General features: G+C 55.4%; 1 pseudogene; it reads right to left on the bottom strand.

Annotated features, from left to right (window-relative positions):
• Window positions 1-8456: 8456 nt before the first annotated feature.
• Window positions 8457-8575, bottom strand: LOC120581888 (uncharacterized; annotated as a pseudogene).
• Between the last annotated feature and the right edge of the window lie 11651 nt (window positions 8576-20226).

The following is a 20226-nucleotide window of genomic DNA, read 5'->3' as shown; positions in this document are numbered from 1 at the left end:
TCTTTCTCTGCTCTGGAGGACTCCAGAATGTCCCAGCCTCAAGTTTTGGGCACAGGGAGGTGACGTCTACGCAGCACCGTGTGGAGGAACGCTTTGGTGGCTTCCCGGTGAATGTTGGCTATGGAGAGCCCATTGGAACCACTTAGGTTAAGAGACGACGATTCCAAATACCTTCGTCCTTTGCCTTGTCTGTGGCGGCTGCTCTTCGCTCCCCAAATCCGGGCCCGGGAGGAGAGTGCCGGCAGGTCCCCGAGCACAGGGCCGCGGGCTGGCATCGTGTGATACGCGGTTTGTAGAGGACGGAGCAGCTTTGGTTTTCCTTTGCACGAGCGTGCCCAGCTCCCGACGTGACGCTGTGGTGTCCTCGCTCGGCTTTGAAACATTGTAAACTCACACGAGCCACTGTCGAGTTCAGAACAAACACAGGGGGTATGTTTAGTTATTTGTTTTTGTAGTAAAATAAAATATTTATCATCCGCAGACACCCACTGTGAACAGAGGGGGAGGCCACTGCGTTTTATCTCGCCCGTGTCATGTTTGACTTCCATTAGGGATGGATTACAGACCTGTGGGTTTTCATGAATTCAGAAAGTCCACTTTGAACACCGATTTCAAAGCCTACGGGGGTGTGAGGATGTAAGAACACAGCTTTGGAGGGAGCCACCTGTTGCACGTAGCCGGCACCTCGTGTTTGATAAGGCGGGTTGGAGGTTCCCTGCGAGAGAGAGGCCAGGATGCTTCTCCCTTAATAAGCGACTTTAAAGGGAGCTTTCCCATTGTTTCCGCCACGCGTTCCTCAAGGTGCACACAATTAATTCAGTCTCGGAGTCCTGAGAAAATCTCCATCGTACCGGGCGGCTCTGCCTTCTCGTTCTCGCGAACTCATCACAGGGAATCGGAAAGTACGCGACATCCCCAGGGAGCTGCTGGCGTGACGCCTCCGTGCCTGCCGGGCGGGCTGTGCACGCGCGTGTGCCGGCACGCCACCCGCATTTTAGATCTCTGAAGCTACGAGAGGGGGTGACCGAAAGGAAAAGGGCAAGATCCCCTTTGGCATCATCTAGAGTCCTGCGACACTCGGGTCCAACCTAACACACACTGAAAAAGTCTTCGGGTCCAACCTGATCACACACTGAACAATTCTTCGGCTGCCTGGAGGCTCCCTGAGGGAGGGGGTGCTGGGTACGAGAGGGTGGGCGTCCACCCTCGGAAGAAGGGCCGAAGGGACCTGCGACATTTTTCCCGTGAAGAGAAGAAGCCCATCCAGGTGATCACCTGGAGAATGTGGACGTCTGTCTCACGGAAGAGAGTCTGAGTGTGTTCTGCGTCTTCAGGGGCGCTTAGAGCGAGGTTCGCGGGTGAGGATTTCATGAAGTCAGGTTTGGGGTCTTCGAAGGGAAAGTTCTAACTACCTCTTCAGAACCTGGGGAGCTACTCAGCGTGGCAAGTGTTTGGCAGAGATGAGGGATCCTTTGGTGGGCAAGGTGTAGAAGGTAGAAAGACCAGACTGACAACAGAACAACTATGGGGCTAGAAAGTTCCCTGGTTCGACCACTGAGAAATCATCTCCAGGGTCAGTTTATAGCAAAAGGGAACGCGTAAAACGGAAACACGCAAAAACACAGAGGGACCGGTCTGCTGGCCTCCGCCTTCTAGAAAGATCCAGGGTCACTCCGGTCTTTGCCTGAAGAAACACTGAGTGGCACACATTGTCCGTTTCTCCTTTATGCCCCACTGAGACGTTTCCTGGTGGCTTCACGGCAGGAGACGAGACGACCGCGATGGTCTCAGCCGTGGCTCTCTCTTCATCCGGGAGACTAAGGCCCAGAGTGTGCGACTGACGCCGGACAATTCTGCCTTTTCTAAGTGAAAACGAAGCACCCCAGTGAGGTCATGGACCTAATTCAAGGTGTTTTCCATCATGTCTTTGTGAGGACGAGCCCTGGAGCGGGGACACACGTGGGACACGGTAGAGAATGTTCCGTGGGGAGAGGTGGGGAGGCCCTAGCTTTGGGAGCAGCAATGACGACTTGAGTGACTTTCCAACCACTTAGCGCTGCTGGGTCCCCCCCGGGCAAGGCCGTCCCATTACACGCTTAGTCTCCATTTAGGAACAGCAACTCCTTAGGGTTTTAGGGTGCCCTGACTCCATCACCCCCAACTGCTCTTTGCCAGATGCCTTGGGCAGATTCAGGGCACTTGGGCTCAGCCTGGAATATGCCTGTGTCTAGGACCTTCCTCCTCCAATTCTGATCACAATGGAAGGTGAGACCCAGGGCTCTAGAGTAGGGTTCGGGGGTGCTGTGCTAGCTCCCCCTCAGTCACTCTGTGCTTGGGGGCTTTTCATACTTGGCATCCTTAACCAACAACTCACGAGCAGAACGGACCTGCATTATCATCTCAATCCTCGACCCAAAGCAACGTCCATCTGACCGAGTCACCCATCATGGGGTTTCAAAAGCACAGGCTGAGACCTGCGGGCACCCTCAGCAGGTAGCTTACGGCTTTGCCCGTAACGGTTGATCCGTGTTATTGGTTGAACTGAACACAATTGCTTCTGGGCTGGGGAAGCACTTTCGAGCTTGCCAAAGGAATGCGTTGAGCTACGCTACCTTTTTAGTTGCTAAGTCCCTTCCATGGCATCTCTCTTTCCTTTATGTAGGCACTCAACACATACCAACTGAGCACAGCGACAGAGGAGTCCTCGGCTCTTCCGCATGACGGACGGCAGGCCAGTGCGAGCGTGGCTGGCCGCGCAGCTGCCCTGGCATGGAGGGCAGCGGCCAGCGCTCCGGGGCGTCGCTCCGTTTCCGAGATCTTACTCTTCGATTCTGAGCTGCTCACCTGTCCCCGTCTGACCACCTGTTCACCCGCCCTCAGAAAGTCCAGCGGCTGCATTTTAAGGCATCACCTTCTTAGCTGCTCTTTGGTTATTGTCCGTGCACGAGGCCCCAGGACAGGTGACCACGCCACAGCTGGGTGCTCGGCTGTGACCCCAGGCAGCCTGCCGGGGAGACTCCTGCGCCTGAAGGGTGACTCGTGAGGCAGTCAGCTGTCCAAGGGCCTCGTGATGCTCCTGGAACCCTCTCCGGAGGCGGTGGCTTCCTGGCAGCCAGGCTTCCCGCCGATGTGGGCTCTGGAGCAGAACCGCTGGCGAAGACCAGGCCCAGGCCCCCGACCGGGACTCCCTCGCATTGATTTCGGGAGCAGTTCGTGTGGCTCCTCACCAAGCTGCAGCGAGCCGGTGGGAAGAAGCCGGGCTGTCCCCGAACGGCGGCCTCACCGTGGGCCCACGAGTCGGCCCGGTAGCTGGACGCCACCCCCCAACCTCCCTCCATCATGGCCTGAGAGAGAAGCTCTGGAAGCATCATGTGTAGAGCTGGCTGGGGCAACGGTAGCCATTCTAGAAACTTCACTCTCGACCCTCAGAGCCTTGGGCCGGCGTCTGAAACGCTGTGCGCTTGGAAGGCCGAGGCGTCCCCTGGAGAGTGGAGGGGGGCGCGGGGTCCAGGGCCCGCCCCGCCGGGAGCAAGCCCCGGGCCCGAGACCACGGGGGGCCCTTTGGGAACCCAGCGGCCGCTCGCTTCCCCTCCGCCCTTCCTTGTTTCCTTCCCTTTCTCATTTGTTCTCCTTCCAAAAATAGGTCATGAGAACTTTCCGGGTTTGGCCGGCGGCCTGTCATCGAAGGCGCCGTGAGAGCGGACGCAGCCATCGGTCGGGTTCCGGCAGGGTGCGCCGAGGTTCTCATGCGGACGGAAGCCAGGAGCACACTGCAAGCTCGCGGAACCCCGGGAGTTTACCTGTCTGCGCCGGCCAGAGCCGCGCTGTCACTGACAGAAAGTGCAGCCCCTGTGTCCAATCTGTTATGTCATACTCCCTAAGAATTTCTTAGAGTGTTTTAAAAAGCATTTGGGGGATTTTTTTTTTTTATCCTTAAGGGAAGTGTTATTTAAAATGGCATTTTTTTTTCTTCTGTATTTGATATAACAGCTATGTCTCCGAAACATTAGCTTCATGAATCTAGCTCAGAAATTTCTGGAAATAAAGGGTCAATGTTCCTATGGCAACCTCCTTTATTCCATCGTACATATTTATATAATGGTTCTTTTATTACCTGGTCCCATAGTAACAGACAATGAGACGCACAACTTGGCTGATCTTAGAGAAACGGCTAACCACGTGACCAGATAAAACACACCGACACCTCATCCGACGCAGACGAGCTGAGTGCCAGAACGCCCACCGCCACGAGCAAAGAGATTTTCAGCCGGGGCACTTGACCCTTCCACGCCTTCGTCCCGGAACCTATGAGCACGGCCACGTCACTGACGGAGCTTCGGGCAACGCCGTGTGAGTCCCCCGTCGTGGCCGGCCCGCCTCACGTCATTGGTGTGGAAAGCTCCCTGACCGTGAAGACCTTGTCCCACGTGCGGAATGCGGTCCGCATGTGGCCCCCCCTCTACACGTCTCTTTGTTGTGCCTCTTCTTACAAGGACTCTCCTGTCATTGGGTGTCACATTAAATCCTGGAAGATCTCTCAAGATGCTTCACTTAACTACACCTGCAAAGACTCCTTATTAAGTAGGGTCCCATCCACAGGTTTGGGGTGGATAGATCTTTTGGGGGGGTACTGTTCAGCCCACAACAGACGCATTTGTAATCTGAGGTCCTTGGCCAAGATCTGAAAAGTGAGAGTCAACATGTATCAGCAATGAGATGCTTCACCCACAGCTCCTCCGGGATGGGATGTCGCCTGCAGAGCCACTCAGAGCAGACTGCACTCCACTGTCACCTGCCAAACGTAGTAAAGGGCTGGGGCGGGCGCCACAGTAAGCAGCTACGAAGCAGTAATCTCTCCAGAACCCTTCCGTGACAGCAGGCAGGACGCGATGCGAAATCTCAGAACCTTTGAATGATGAAGAATTTGGCCCCGAGTTTGTCCAGAAACCTCGACAGCCAAGACAGATTTACATGAAATCATTAGAGTTTTAAAAAAATGTCAATGCTGTGCCCGGCAAATTCAGCTCGTCATTCATTTCCTCTTTGCCTTTCACTTTTCGGGTCCATCGATCGCATGTGGCACTAGTCTGAAGTCATGATATTTCTTCAAAGCCACCGGAGCAGGCATGGCACACGTGACTGCAGAACCACAGGGTTGAGGGCATCCCTAAGACCTCGACGTGAGTGCGGGGGCACATTTCACCCCCAAGGCGTCCCGGAAGACCCTGTGTGGGGCCGTGTGGGCCACCCACGGCCCTGGTTGGGTCTCTCTTCACACCTCCTGCTCTTAGAAATTCATCCCTCCACCACCAAGGAAGAGCGTGGCCTGTGGCAATGGGTGCCCGGAGCCCTTTGGAGAAGGCTAAGCCTTCCGGCCATGTGACGATGGCCATACTGGAACGATCACGGTGACTCACCGTCGGTGTCCAGGGCACGGCGTGACTGTGAAGACACAGGGGCTGCTGCCCTCGGTCCGTGTGGGTGAGCGTGGAGCTCGGCAGGAAATGGATGTGGGTGCTGACCAGACAGCGATGAGCTGGGTCAGCGACGCCCACTTTGCCGGCAGGCCCCTTGGCAGCGGGGGCGTCCAGCAGACTGGCAGCCATGGAGGAGCTCGTCCACAGCAGAGCTTTTTTGCTCTAAAATAGTCTCTCCTATTTGATTAAGCTGGCCAGTAAGAACACAGCTGAGAGCTGTGTGATGATTTGTTTCAAAATGAAATGATTTTACACGCAAAAATAGGAATGACGACTCCTGGTTATGATATTATTATGAACACAATTATTTTTAATGAAGGACTTTTATTAGACGTCGTGATAGATGTGCTGTGAACGAGATTTGAAAAGAGGTTCATTAGGACAGAAAGCCGAGCGATAATCACGTGTTCTTACTGCATTGAAGGGGACCCACCGCCGTCTTCCTGAAGAGAAAAGACACTCGTCTGGTGGAGCTTTTTCCTGAAACTTCCCTGTCTTCAGTCTCTGAGCTGAGGAGCCAGCGGACTTGGCCCGAATTCTGGATTAGAGTGCCACGTTCTCAGGGGTGACCTACGTTTTCAGGTTTTGAAAGTGCTGGATGTGGACTCGGAAATATAAAATTACCTTGAGAACGTCTACAACGCAGTCTGCTACTGTCATGCAGTGTCCTGACTCTTTAGGAGTGACTTGTCACTCGCGGAGGGAGGCACCCTCTAAGTTAAACGGGGACGTTATTTGCAGCAGGTCATCTGGACCCAAACTGCCCCGCTAAGCAACGTAAAACTCCCTGTAATTAGCGTCAATATATTTCTTGACATCCACGGCCTCTTGGAGGAGCTAACGCAAAACAAACCGAAGGGGGGGAAGAAAACTCAATTGTTTGGGGGATTTTAAGAGAATTCTTTAATATCAGATTAAGCCCATTTTGATTGTAAATCTATTTTCAGCTCAACATTACCAAAGAATATTACAAGAAAATTCTGCTTTATGAAGTTATTATGATTTAAACCGTTCTCTTCCTGCTCTTTCTCGCCGACTCTCACACACATTCTCTCTCAAGAGGATCTGACAACCAGCCCGAAGGGATACGCGTCAGCGCTGCGGGTTTATCCCGCAGACGAGGGAGTTTTCCACGAAACGCCTGTTTTATTTGCTGGGTTTCCACGGCCGGGTCTGGAGGCGGAGGTTACTTCAGATGCCAAGCGTAGGGGGTCGAGCTGGGCGCTGGGCATCACCCTCTCCATCGCCATCCTCATCGTCATCGGAATGGGGGTTTTCTAAAACCTGGAAGTCCGGGATGACACGGTTTTAATCGTCACTTGTCCCGCGGGGTTTCGACAGGGCGCGGGGTCCCGGGCAAGCGCGTCTTGGCTGCGTGTGGGAGCACCCGCCACCATTCTCCAGCTGTGGGGCCAGCCGGGGCCTGAGGGGGTTTTCTAGGAAGAGCCTGCGCCACACAGCAGTGACCGCCAGGCCAGGGTCTGCACGCCCTGCAGGGAAATGACGAAAGCGTGCCGGCTGCGCCCCAGATTTGCTGGGTGGACACCCCGCCTTCCCGTGTTAGCATAGGACCGCTCTGCTCTCAGCTTCAGAAGCACCGGTTTCGGATCTATTCTGAGGCCCCTCGGCCCTAGACGTGAGGAGGTGACAGGTGCCAGTTGGCAGCTGTGACTGTCCGGGCCCTGTCTTCGGAGTGTGTGGGCTCGCCAGCAGAGAACACCGAGATGGGCCGTGGGACACGCGTTTCCAGTGACGGCCCCAGAAGACTCTAAGGAGGGGACCCCGTCCTGCAGAAGCCGAGGCTGGGGGCCGCCCCAGAAAACCACCCGCTCTGCCCACCCGCGGCCCCGCCCCTCACGGCCACCTCTGATCAATGGAAACGGAAGAAGCCGCAATGGTCGTTATCACTGACTGCTACTAAGCCAGCTCAGCGTGAGGAAGACCAACCTATAAATAAAAATGAATCTACGAATTAAATAATGTCCTTCTGAAAGCTTTGATGGCCTTTTGAGGGTGTCCCCTGAAATAAGCAACCCAAGGGGTACCTTCCAGATGCCCCCGTAGCTTCACAGCTCGCCATATAAATTCCTGACTGAGCTACGGCCCAGCTAATCGTAACGTCAGTCTCATCTTGCCCAATTTTCCCAAGAATGACAATACGGAGAGTGGCCCCCGGTAACTCATCCTCGTCAGGTGTCAGGCCCCGCGCGGGTGGCTCCTTGAGCTGAAGCAGATGCTGTGTAGCTCCCTTATTTCTCAGGTAGGTACTTTGCCACATTTTAATGTTTCCAAAATTGGCATCTGCCTTATAATTGATAATATCTTCTGGCAAAAGCAAACACTACCACGATAAATACGTGTGTAAAAGTTGAAATCGATCATTAACGTGAAGTCATCTTAGGGGACAGGTAACGTGGTGACGGGGTCTCCACTCACCGATGAGGGTGGCTGAGGCCGAGGATGAGGAACGCGCCCCAGGCCCGTGGCCAGCCGCGGCCGCGGCGGCTAAGCCCGGCTCTTGTGCATGCGGGAGACTGGCTTTGCTGCTTTTCCCTGTACGAATAAGTTTGGAGAAATCGGTGCTAATTCGCGTCCCCCGAAAGGCCCCCGAGGGAGGGACAGCTGGGGAAGCGGAGGGAGGCGGGGGAGGACGAGCACGAGTGACCCGTCCGAGGACCGGAGCGGAGCGGCGCTGGGCGGCCCGGTCCCGGGCTGTCTGCCGCGCTGTGCTCCATCGCCCGCAGCCCCTCCGGCTCCTTCGCCCTCCCCTCTCCTTGGCTCTCGATGCGAAGGCCGGTTTTGTGGGTCGCTGACGAGCTGCACAAAAAGCGACAAATGTCACCGCCTCTCCTGCGGTCAGTTATTGGACCAAAGTCCATAATTCGTCTTTTTCCTTTTTTTTAGGCGAGGCAACCCTTGGTCGACCTCACAGATTGCAAGGACCTTGTCGGCTTACAATCCCTTATTTTTTATTTTTTACGTCTACAGCACCTGGTCTTCCCAGGCGGCCTCCCATCCAAGAACTAACCAGGCCCAACCCTGCTTAGCTCCCGAGATCAGACGGGATCGGGCGTGCTCAGGGTGGCCTGGCCGTGGACTGTCATGTTTGTTTATAGCGGCGATGGCACGTGTCCATTTCAGCGACTTTATGTGGTCTGGACAACACAGATTGAATTGAAAGGCTTTGCCAGATAATTCGCAACAGATTTAAAACGCCGTGTTATTTTAAACCCGTACAAATAGTCATCAGTGTTGAACCTTGAGACCAAGGCAGTGTGGGAAAGTGATTGCTTTATGGGAAAGGATCTCCTTCCTACGCCCTTTCCATTTCCTGGGGCTCCAGCCTCTCGGATCCCTTTCGAGGTCACCTGCCCGGAGGAGGAGGTGGTGGGCACGCGAGTCCTGTCCATCCAGGCGGAGCTGCACAGGGGCCCAGTCTCGGTTTCTCCCGCCCAGGGCGACGCTGACTCACCCCCAAGGCCAGGGGCCCGTCAGTGGGAGTGCTCCACACGCTGGGTGCCAGACGCCGGCCTCCGGGTCACGGGGTCACGCCACTGATAGGGGGCCTGGCTAAGGGCCGGCGTGTGCAGGAACAGGCCCTGGAGCATGTGGACACCCGGGATTCCTCGAGCAGAGTGCCCTCGTGCAGACAGGTTCTGGGGACAGGGGCGACCGTCCTCGAGGCCAGGTCTGGTCCTCCATCAGCCGCCATCCTGGGTGAGCCCACTGGCTAACGTGCCTCTGATGAAAGGTGCTGGCCGAACTTCACGGGCTTCTGGCTGTTTTATGAAGAAGTGTCGTTCAAACATGTCGTTTTTCTCCCCAAGAGAAAGCACGTCGTGTCTGTGACTCGTAAGCCCCTCCACTCGCACGTTCCTGCCCACCAGGGCCCAGGCCCCACCCCGCAGAGCCACGCTTGGGTGGCGGGGCCGACTGCACTGCATGCTGCCCACCCCCTCACCCCAGGCCTCTGCCCGCACCTGGCGCCCACTCGCTCATCCCCGACCCCACAGAGCGCAAGGTGACAGGCGGGCTATGCTCGCCGCACACTTACCAGTAAGCTCTCCTGGCGTTAGCTTCTCTCGCTGAGGAAAAGAAGCTTGGGGTCAGAATTGGGGTGGGGGGCTTCATTATAAAGTGGGGAGGCCTTCCTTGGAGATGCCAGGACTTTATGGGGTCAAAAGCAGTTCCCGCTGGTGCTGCTCGCTGGAGGACCCAGCTGCTCAACGAGGCCAAGGGCCCAGGCGGCGTGGCCTCTGCTTCCTCCTTCGTAGGCGGGTGGCCTGATCCTGGGTGTCATTTTACTGGGGGGCCGAACCTTTAAATTGCGCTGCACGGCTGTGTTATGAAAAATTCCAGATTGTTATTGTTCTGGTAAGTTTTTAAACTGGAGAAATGTCTTAAAATAAAATGCAAGTAATAAAATGCAGGTAACTCGAGGCATGGGGGCTGCGCCAACAAAGTGTAAACGCCGTCTTTAAGTCCAAACGTCAGAAAAATCACTCCCTGCCTTGTCTGCAGCAGGGAAGAAAAATAGTTCTCCAGGCGAAGAGAGAGAGCTCTGTGAACGTGCCCGGCAGGTGTGCCGTTTGCCATCCTGGGGCGGGCGTCAGGGAGGAGGGGACGGAACACGAGGCAGCCAGGGGACCCTGCTCCGCGTGTCACGGGAAAACGGGCCAGGGCGTTCCTTCCAGCCCCAGGCCTGGCGCTCCAGGGATGTCTGTGTCGTGAGACTTATGGACGGAGATTTTAAAAAATGCGTTAGTGGATAGATCTAGATGTGGACATAGAGCGAGGAATATAGATACATATGGATACAGATAGCTACGGGTTCCTACTTAGGAGTGGATGGAAATGGCTTGACTATAGATAGATTCAGACATATATAATGTAGACAGAAATATTAGCGAGGCAGACAGACTTACAAATCCCCATTTGTACACAAGCAGATGTAGACGCAGATGGGTAAGGACGGGCCGGGATGCACATACAGACAGATGGACGTAGAGGTCGAGGCGTTTATTTCACCCACGCGTACCCACCCCGACGCGCTGACTCTGCACGCTTCAGAAACGAAAGGCAGGCTCCCTGTGTTCAGAAAGTCCCCGGGCTAGTGAGGATGAGCCACGATCAAGGGGATTTCGACGCAAAGTGATGGCCGCCGTGGTAGCAGTGACTGGACCAGGAGGTTACTGGGCGGAGGGTCCCCTCCCTCAGTGGGGAGGAAACACAGAGGATGAGGGTGGGGAGCCCAGGACCCGTGTGCCTGAGTTTGGGAGCAAGCGGGGATGCGGTGAGGAACGACAGTGGCCGGCAGACTGGGGGTGCCTGCCCCATCTGCTGCCTCCGTGTTTGTGGGAGCACACGTGTGCTACGTGGTGCTCGGCCCGTGGGGGAGCTTTCACAGTTCTCCTCCGGCAGGCCACCCCAAGCCTTCTCCAGCCCCCCAGCCCAGCGGGGAGGCAGGAAAGGCCCCAGGCGCAGGTGACTGTGGCCTCCCCAGGGTGCAGGGCCCTGCGCTCGTGTGAGGTGTGAGAATTTAGACGGGACGTGGGGAGGGCTCCTGGAGACACGTGGCCAGTGCCTGGAGGGGACTGCGGTCTTCCAGTGTCCAGTAAGGGACACGGCCATCGCAAGCTGCCACCCACCTCCTTGCTGCCACCGTCTCAGTGCAAGCCAGGCCGCCCGCCCCCAGCCCGTCCTGCTCCGTCCAGCCGCCCTCTCCCGTGCCTCCTGCGCCTGGCGACGGCTCCCGCATCCCTCTCCCGCTCCTAACTGCCGATGCGCCGCGGGCACATCTTCCGAGCGCAGCCTGGGGCCGTTCTGGGCTGTGCTCGTGCCGGGGGGCAGGCAGCGGTGCCTTTGAATCAGGATCCACAAGGCCGTGACAAGGTGCGTCTCCCTGGATGACACTCTGGGGACCTTCGGGCTGTTCCAGAGAACTCGGCAGACCCCCTCGGGCTGTGCTTTCTCTCTCCTAGCAGTCGACCCCGGGCGGGGAGGGTGAGGTCCGCAATGGCCCTCAATGTCAGGGCCTCCTCTCGGCCACCGCAGAAGGTTCCAGGTCGAGGTCCAGAATAAGCATTCACGGAGAAGACGCCAGGGCTCAGGGCGGGGGCTCGTTCTGCGTCAGAATGGGCCAGGACGTTCGGAAAGCCACGTGTTGTGCCGGGAACGGCTTCTCGCCTGACAGGAGGGAAGGCGTCTTCGGTCTGCGTCTCCAGAGCAAAGGGGCAGAGGTGCGAGCAGGGCCACCCGCAGACGCCACGGTTCCAGGCACGGTCCCGAGAGAGGGGCCTTCCAGAAGCAGCTCGTGGGGTCCCACCGTTCCTGGATTTGTGTGTTGGTGTTGTTGTTGTTGTTTTTGCTTTTAATATAGATCGCGTGCATCTGAGGTGTGCAGAATGATGATCGATAAACACAGCGGACAGACGGCCGCAGTCAAGCCGGTGGCACGCCTCCCCGTCACATGGCCTGTCCCTCCCGCAGCGCGACAGAGCCCCTTAGAGACGGTCTTCGTAGGTTTCCAGCATGCGACACGGGACGGTTCACACTGTCACTGTGCTCTGCGGTAGGTCCGTACGTGCACCCGACATGCGGCTTCGTCCCCTTCCCCGCTCCCCCGGCCCTGACGCCCCCTCCTCCCCTGCTTTGGGGAGCCCCCTGCGTAGATTCCGCGTCTGCGTGAGATGGCGCCGCTTTTTCCCTCCGGGTCTGGTTTCCGCCACTCGGCAGGACGACCTCCAGCTTCGCCCGCGTCCCGCCGGGGCAGGATCCCCTCCTGTCAAGGACGGAGCGAGGTTGCGCCGCGAAGCCCACCGTCCCGCCCGCCGCTCGTTCGCGGGGCCCCTCGGGTCGGCCCGCGTTTCCGGCCTCGTGCGTGAGGCCGCGACGAGCTCAGGCTGCAGCTGCCTCGTCGACGTCCCTGCCCCACATCCTCTGCGTTCTCTCTCTCACGTGTTGAGCCGTGTCCCCCGAAAGAGGTTTGTGGGAGTCCTAGCTCCTCAGTACCTCGGAACGCAGAACTGTTTGGAAACAGGGTCTTCACAGGAGTAATCAAGGTAAAATGAGGGCGTTGGGGGGACCCTAACCCAATGTGACTAGTGTCTTTATAAAAAGAGGTAATTTGGACACAGAAAGGACAATGGGGTGGCACAGGGAGGAAGGCACTAACCATGGGGCCGATGCGTCTACAAGCCAGAGGCCACCAGAAACGAGCAGATAGGCGTGGAGCCCATGGCTCCCTCGCTCCTCCCCAGGGGGCACAGCAGGTCGACACCTCGAGTTTGGACGTGGCCTCCAGACTGTGCGACCACAAGTTTGTGCCGCTCATCGGGCCGGGGTTCCAGAGCCGTCACACAGCCCCGAGCGCACGCGGAAGGTGCCGCCCCCTCCCGCCCACTGCTGCCCGCCAGGCTCCCAGACGTCCAGCACGCACCCCACGGCCGGGAGGGAGAAGGAGCCTCCACGTCCCAGGAGGAAGTGGCACTTCACAAGCTCGTCCCCGAGCCCCGCTGGGGCTGCTGTAGGTAATCAGGCGACGAGGCTCAGTCTCCTCCGATTTGGGGCTCAGCCGATATCCGGTACCTGTGGGAAACGAGTTGATCGTTTCAATCAAATGATAACCACGCTGGGTCACTGCCCATCGCGGGGCTCCCCGAGGCCAACCAGGCCCCTGTGTTTGCCTAAGCCCATCACAGAGTGTCAGTTCCAATGAGCGGCCTTGCCACTGTTTAGAGGGCCATTACCTCGGAACGCAAACCACGGAGGCCGAGCCTTGGGCCCTGCGCCCCGCACTGGACGGAGCCAGCTGGAACCTGCTCCTCTCCCCTGAACGGGCCTGGGGGGACCTCCTAGTCGACAAGGCGCCTGACAGGCGGGTGGCACAGGGCCGTGTGGGGTGTGCGCTGGAAGGGAGCGGGGCTCCCGCCCCTGGGCGTGGGGCTGGTTGACACGGGGCGTCTGAGGCTGTGTCGTAGCCTCTTCCTGCCCACGGCTCAGGCCTCCGCGCTCCCCTCTGCGTAAGGACAGCGGCGTCTCGCAAGCAGCACAGTGTCCGGGGCCCGGGAGAGACACAGCGCGGACGTGCCCTTCGGGAAACGCGCCTGTGCCACTCACAACGTCCCCGTCTCAATTTCAGGAAATCTGGTGCCTCATGCCGGAAAGGCCATGTTCAGTGGAGCAGGAAGTGTACGCGTGCGCGCGCACACACCGCGTGCATGCACACTGCGGCTCACACCTGCCTTACTGGCGCGCACACACACCACACACCTGCCTTGCAGCACACCACATCGCGTGTTCACAAGCACACACACACACGCATGCATGCACGCGCGCGCGCACGCGCACACGCCACACACACATGCACACACTGAAAACCACTGACTTGATCAGATTCTTTACGTTAAATAAATCCAGCGATGCCCCTTCTTAACCTTCTGGATAATTCGACTAAGGGCAAGACTTCGTGGGTTCCGTCCCCCAGGAGGGGCGTTTCACGCTTTCTCTGAATTACGCACGGCGCCCATATATTCTCTACTATTATTACCTGGAGCTGCCCCAAACGCTACTTCTCCCACAAAAAAAATTAAGACTGGGAAGAGCACCCCACTTCATGGTATCAACTCGCTCCCGGCCCGCTGACCTAGGGGCTCGCTTCCTGGGCTGGGCTGAGCTAACGTCGTCTGGACACTAAACTCGCCCGGCCCAGCCTTCCTCCAAGTCGCTCCATGCCACGGGGTGGCAGGGGGACAAGACATCGGGGCCTGGGAGGAAACGCACCCCATGGCGTGTTCTGCCACTCATCCCACTGGGGAAGTGTCATCTAATAAAAGGGACCGAGGACACCCTCACCCCCCTCACAGCGAGCAGCCACCGGTGGCCTTAGTCAATCTATGGGGTCATGTAGCTCTCGGAAGGATGCCTGCTGATCGGCCCCCCGAGATCTCGCTAGGCCTTGGGACACTCGCGTTCTTCTGCACGGGACCCGGAGAGGTGGGCGGCGGTTATCCCGGTGAACAGAGTCAAACCAAGTTCACAGAGGCTGTAGAACCCAACCTCGGGCCAACCCACAGAGAAAGATCTTACAGAGCAGTCACTTGGGGGGCTCGTGACTCGTGACCAACATCTGCTCCATCCCGCTCCCCGGTCACTACCCCGTGGCTTCTCCTACCCCTGGACACTGGCTGCACAGGGGCGGACTTGCACCCAACTAAGCACAGGCTACAGTCCGGCTGCACCACTTGGGACTTAGGCTCAAGATGGCAGGCTGGGCTCTGGCCACAGGAAGTGCATCCAAACCACGTGTAACCCTCGGTGCAACCCCCAGAGCTGCCTGGCACGTGGTTGGTGCCCAGCGAGTGCTTGTCGATGGGCCGAATGACGAGAGCCAGTCAAGCTGCCTTCCGGGGCCGATAGGCGTGCGGGGGGAACTGCCAATGTGTCCACGCAAAGAACGGACTGTGTCCCTCGGGGCTCAGCCCATGTCAGCCAGTGATGCTGAACGACACAAGAGTCAGACACTCGAGCCACTGAGCCACCGGCTTCCGCACAAGGTCTGGGGTGGCGAGCCGAGGCCTGAGGACGTGCATGAGGTCATCGGGCATGGAGGTGGAGGGGGCGCTCCCAGCATCGGAGGGCGTGAGAGGGCTGCTTTGGCAGGCGGGGCAGGAGAGATGCGGGCGGGGTCCCGGGCTGCGGGCGAGCTCTACGCTCCTGAAGAGCACGGGAAGCCAGCGAAGCCTCCTCCCCAGGAGAGCACGCGGCTCGGAGGACGTGTGAGCGCCACTGTGGCTGGCTGCCCTGGAGAGAAGCCACTGCACAGACCTTGGGACAAAGGCTCGCGAAACGCCGGGGAGCAGAGTCGGGCGGAGGGAGCAGCGGGTGTTCCCCGCACCCAGCAAGGGCGCGGCTTTGCCGGGAACAGGCCGAGTCCCGGCCGTGCGCTCAGATCGACCCGTTTCTCCTCTCCGAGCGTCCTCGTCATGCAATCCACTGAACGGGGAACTGGACCCACCGGACATCACTGGCGAGGCCAGACTCCCACAGTTCTACAATCCCGCCCGAATCGGCCAGCCGCGCACCCTCGGGCAAAGCTGAAGTGACCCTGGTGTCGTCTTCCGACATTTGGAACTATCTAAGGAGTGGGGACGTCACCCCGGCCTGCGTAGAGCTCAGCTCGAACCATAGAGTCGGCGGTGAAATCTATCAGGGGGTCACCTCCGGGATGCTCAGTCAAGTGGCCCGGTGGCTTTTGCTCGCGGACGTGGGGCAGGACCGCAAGAGGGCGGGCAGCCAGTGGTGACGCACAGCGTGGCCTGGCACCTGGGTAGGTAGTTGCTTAACCTCCTCGAAACAGGGAGCATCTTTAAGTAGAAACACATGAAATTTGCGGGAACAAAACCTAAACTAATAGGATACAGACACTTGGACTCAACAGCAATGTTTTCAAGTGCACGACGCTGTTTCTCTCCCCAGCAGCGTTTTCTGGCACGAGTTTCACAGCCCGTTCCGGTTGCTCTCGGGCACACGCAGGTACGAGAAACCCGATTCCCGCACGGTGGCTCCGTCCTGTTTGTGAAGGAAGAACAAACTGCATTTCCCCTGGTGAACAGGGACATAAAGCCAGCTGAAAGGGCGTGTCGTTCACCAGCTCCCAGGCCTGGAGAAATGACACCAGACCGGGTTCTCCGTATTCAAAGCATCAACTTAGGAATGATCCATTTATTTAGAGGAAAGAAATACAAAAATGAGGGCCGGGGAAGAGAACCAGTTCTTTTTCATCCAACTCTTGCTGGTTTTTGGTGATCGATAAAAGGAATCATTGAGCAGAACAGGTATATGCAAGGGGGACGAGGCACGCACGCCTCGCTTCCTGTCGTGCAAATCGGCGTCTGACGGTGGAGACTCGAGGGGTCTCCAGAAGGCGCGTCCACATTCAGAGGGCTGAGGAGCATGAATCTGAGAGAGAGATCAGTCTCAAGCTTCATAAAGCTTGCCCAGCTCTCAGGATTAGGCTATGAAATAGGGCTCCGGCTTCAAACTGCGTCACATTGCTAATGGACGGGTCCTCTGTCATGAAAAACCTCAGCTGACCTTCTGACACCTGGGTCCATGTGAGCTGTACTGCAAGGTAGGTCGGGAGAGACTCGATCATCAAACGAGGTCCAGGGTCTTCTCCTAATAGTAACGGGACATTTGCATAATGCAAATCGCAGCTCCCTCTGAGCCGGAGGCCGGTGAGCCCAAGGACCTCCTTGCTCCATTAAAAAGACAATTTTATCTGTGAAATAATAGGAACCGCCAGACTCGGTATGGAAATGGACGATTTTACGTATATCATTTTGCACAGAAATATGTTTTAAATGAAATACTACCTGGCAGATAATTTCCTTGGCTTTGTGCGTACAACAGATTGATTTAGTGTTCCCGGCAGCCCGGTGGCTGGCGACAACTTTGTAAGTGCTTAAGCGTCTTAGTACAACAAGGTGATTTCTGCGCTAATGCTAAACATTTGCGGGCCAAGCCCGCTGTGTCATCTGTCTCTTTTAACGTGCAGCGGGACGCAAACGGGCTGAGGGAACACAGACCTTCTCTAAAACGTGTCCCGTAATCGTGGTTTATTAGGGACCCAAGGTGGATATGCTTGCTCGAGACCCAGAGCAATCGAAAGGTCCTTCCTCCAGCCCGACGGCAGTCATGCTGGCGATCTGTCTTTTTGTAATCGCTGTCTTTGTCATCTCTAATGTTAAGTAGGAATGGGGAGAGGACAGCCGGAAACGTCGCTAGCTGCTCTCCCGATTCCCAGAAAGAACGAACACGTGGCAGCCCTCAAGGAACCTGTCTAGGCAGGTACAGGGAGAAGTTAGCGGTGATGCCGTAAACAGATGTTGCCCAGAAGCAGCACCTTGATACTGATAATGCGGGCTCGCTGTCCAGACCAGGGGACCATCCTACAGGTGAACCCATTCCATAATGAGAACCTTGTGGTGCTAAATTACTTGGACGGAGGCCGAAACAGGGCTGCCCAATGCCAAGTTTTGCCTACAGGAAACAGTGCAGGAAACGAGACAAAGAACCTCATTCTACTGCCGAACCAAACCTTCGGAGAAGGACAGCGAGATGAGCGGGCAGCCTGCGGATCTGCGGGCGTGAGGCTGCCGAGCTGGGGTCCCGTCTGCAGGGCAAAGCCAGCCAGGCGTGAAGTCGTGGTGTCTGGGTGGACGGCAGGGAAATCCAAGGCCAAGGCCACGGGTCAGGAGTCAGGCTCGAAGCTCAGCATTTGACAAATGCAATAAAGAATGAACCTCTCATACAAATCCCACTAAGTCTCTGCGTATGTGTGTGTGCTTAGCTTGTATTTTAAGAGGAGACTGGATGATACAAGCTAAAACTATAAATAAACCCTCAGATGATATGATCGTGATCAATTATTTTGATGAACTTGAATCTGCTTGGGGGCACATCACTATATTTCAGATTAAATCAATAGAACTAAACCTCCCAAGATTCTAGGACCAAGAACAAGTCATCGGATTCATAGACCTTTTGAAGGACCTTGGGGGAAAGAAAGTAAAGAACAGTTTGAATAGTTCGAATGTTTTGAAATCAATTTCCATGTGAAATATATTTGTGACAATAAAATCTTTTCTAACCACAGTGTTTTTAATGGTGAGTCAAGGCTGGAAGGTCTTTGATGACCAATGGCGCAATTTTCTGAGGCTGAATTGCTATTTCTAAGTGGACAGGCGTTCCCCTCCCTCCATAAGACCAGCTGCGTGAGGAAGGAAGCTGCATCTAATATCTGTCTTTCAAGGAAGCTGAAGAGGAACCAGGTAAACATATGTATAAAGTTGCATAAATTCCAACAGGGCTAACCCAGGGAGTTCCCCATTCTCCTTCTCATGCCCCCCACATATCAGAATCGTCTGCTGGGCGCACGGCCCATGGATGGTAACGGTCTGCACTAACACAGCTGTGTCTCAGCACAGCAGACCCCAGCGACACCCCTTAAAGTTCAGCGGGGAGACTCTAGAACTCCTGATTTGCAGTATGTCAGTGGGTCAGGGCAGATGGGCGGGAAGAAGTATTTGGAATCAGTGGCCCTGGAGATAATGTGGCAGTCACCCAAAGCAGCCAACAGCCTGGGCGTTGGGACTTGTCTCTGGCTGGCCAACAGAAGCATAAGAAGAGGTGGACAAAGTCATCGCTGATAGCTGATCTGGAAGTTTGGTCACACGCAAACGCAGGCCCCCGAGGACACTTCCCCAAACGTGAGGACACAGTGAAGGAAAGATGCTTTCCTCCTGGAGAAGCCCACAGTCCCAGGTCCCTCCTGACCCCCGTCCCTCTGTGCCCCTGGATCTGGAGTACGAACACTTATTAACCAATCCTGCAGCTAAAATCCAAGAAGGGTTCCCTGAAGGTCCGGGAAGAGAACCAAGGGGCCCTACCTTCCTGCCTCATGGAAATGTCAGGCTGAGACAGGCTCCTTCGTCTCGGAAGAGGAATAAAAGCTGGGTGAGCCCGGTGAGAGGTACCTCGGAACGGAAGCAGGGTAACACGGCGTCCGGGATGCTGGGAAGAAGGGTGCTTTTGAAAAGGGTGCGTTAGAGCAAATGGAATCCAAGAACAAAATGCAAAATTAAAGTAAGACTCAAACAAGAAAATTATGAAACTGAACTATAAGATGGGGGAAGCAAGACAATTACATACCGGGATAAACACTCATAAATTGCGTCAAAATCGCACGTGAGAAAGTGTCAGGAAACGCAAGCTGAATGTTATTATATGCTGCTGATACAGTTATCCACCCAGAAAATGATGAGAAAAACATCGAAATGCACAGGAGTTCTACGAAGTGGTCGATAAGAAAATAAGTATTCAAAAAAAAAAAAATACAGTTTCCCTGTATAAGATTGAAAATCTTATGATGAAAGCAAAGCCCATTAGGTCTATTGCAGCGTCTGTACTAACAGCAACCAATAATAAACTGACCCCAAAGGGGTCTCATGAGAAAGTTCAGGAATATACAAGAACGTAACTTACGATGAAGGCGTCATTTTTAAATCATTGGCAGAGGGATGATAATTTTTAAAAGCTGGTACCATGCTTTAATTATTTAAGGAGAAAAAGAAAAAAAATACTACGCAGCATACGCTATCATACCGGTTAGATGAAAAGCTAAAATGTGAATCGCAAGATTATAAAAGAACTAGAATACAATGCAGATTACAATGTATCTGATCTTAGAACAAGGAGGTCTTTCTCAGCAGGACATAAAGACACTATAGAGAAAAAGACAGATCTAACTACCTTAATTAAATATTAAAAGAAAGCATCATAAACAAAATGAAAAATCCCACGACGGACTGGGAAAATTTCTATCACATTGAAAAAAAGTTAATATGTCTACTGTATAAATATTTCTTGCTAACCGATAAGAAAAAGATAAACAACCCGAGGGTGGGGGGGATGCGCAGTCGATTCACAGAATAAGAGATACAGATAATGGATGAAGCATGGCAAACGTTCAGCTTCGTTGTTAATGAAGAAATGGGGAGTAAAGTAAGAATCTCCACTGTTCGACTTGATCAGTGGTCACGATTTTTAATTTTTAACGAAGGCAGCTTCTTGGAAGGTTCTCACAGCCTGACAAAGGTCTTATTGTTCTAACGACTTCGGAGGGCAATTTTATAATAAAATGTAAAAGAATCGTATATGCCTTTAATGAGCGAATTCTCCTTCAAGG

Source organism: Pteropus medius, unplaced genomic scaffold (assembly GCF_902729225.1).
Source record: "Pteropus medius unplaced genomic scaffold, Ma_sr-lr_union100, whole genome shotgun sequence".
In the NCBI taxonomy this organism is placed as follows: domain Eukaryota; kingdom Metazoa; phylum Chordata; class Mammalia; order Chiroptera; family Pteropodidae; genus Pteropus; species Pteropus medius.
This window is presented reverse-complemented; position numbering and strand designations above follow the sequence as displayed.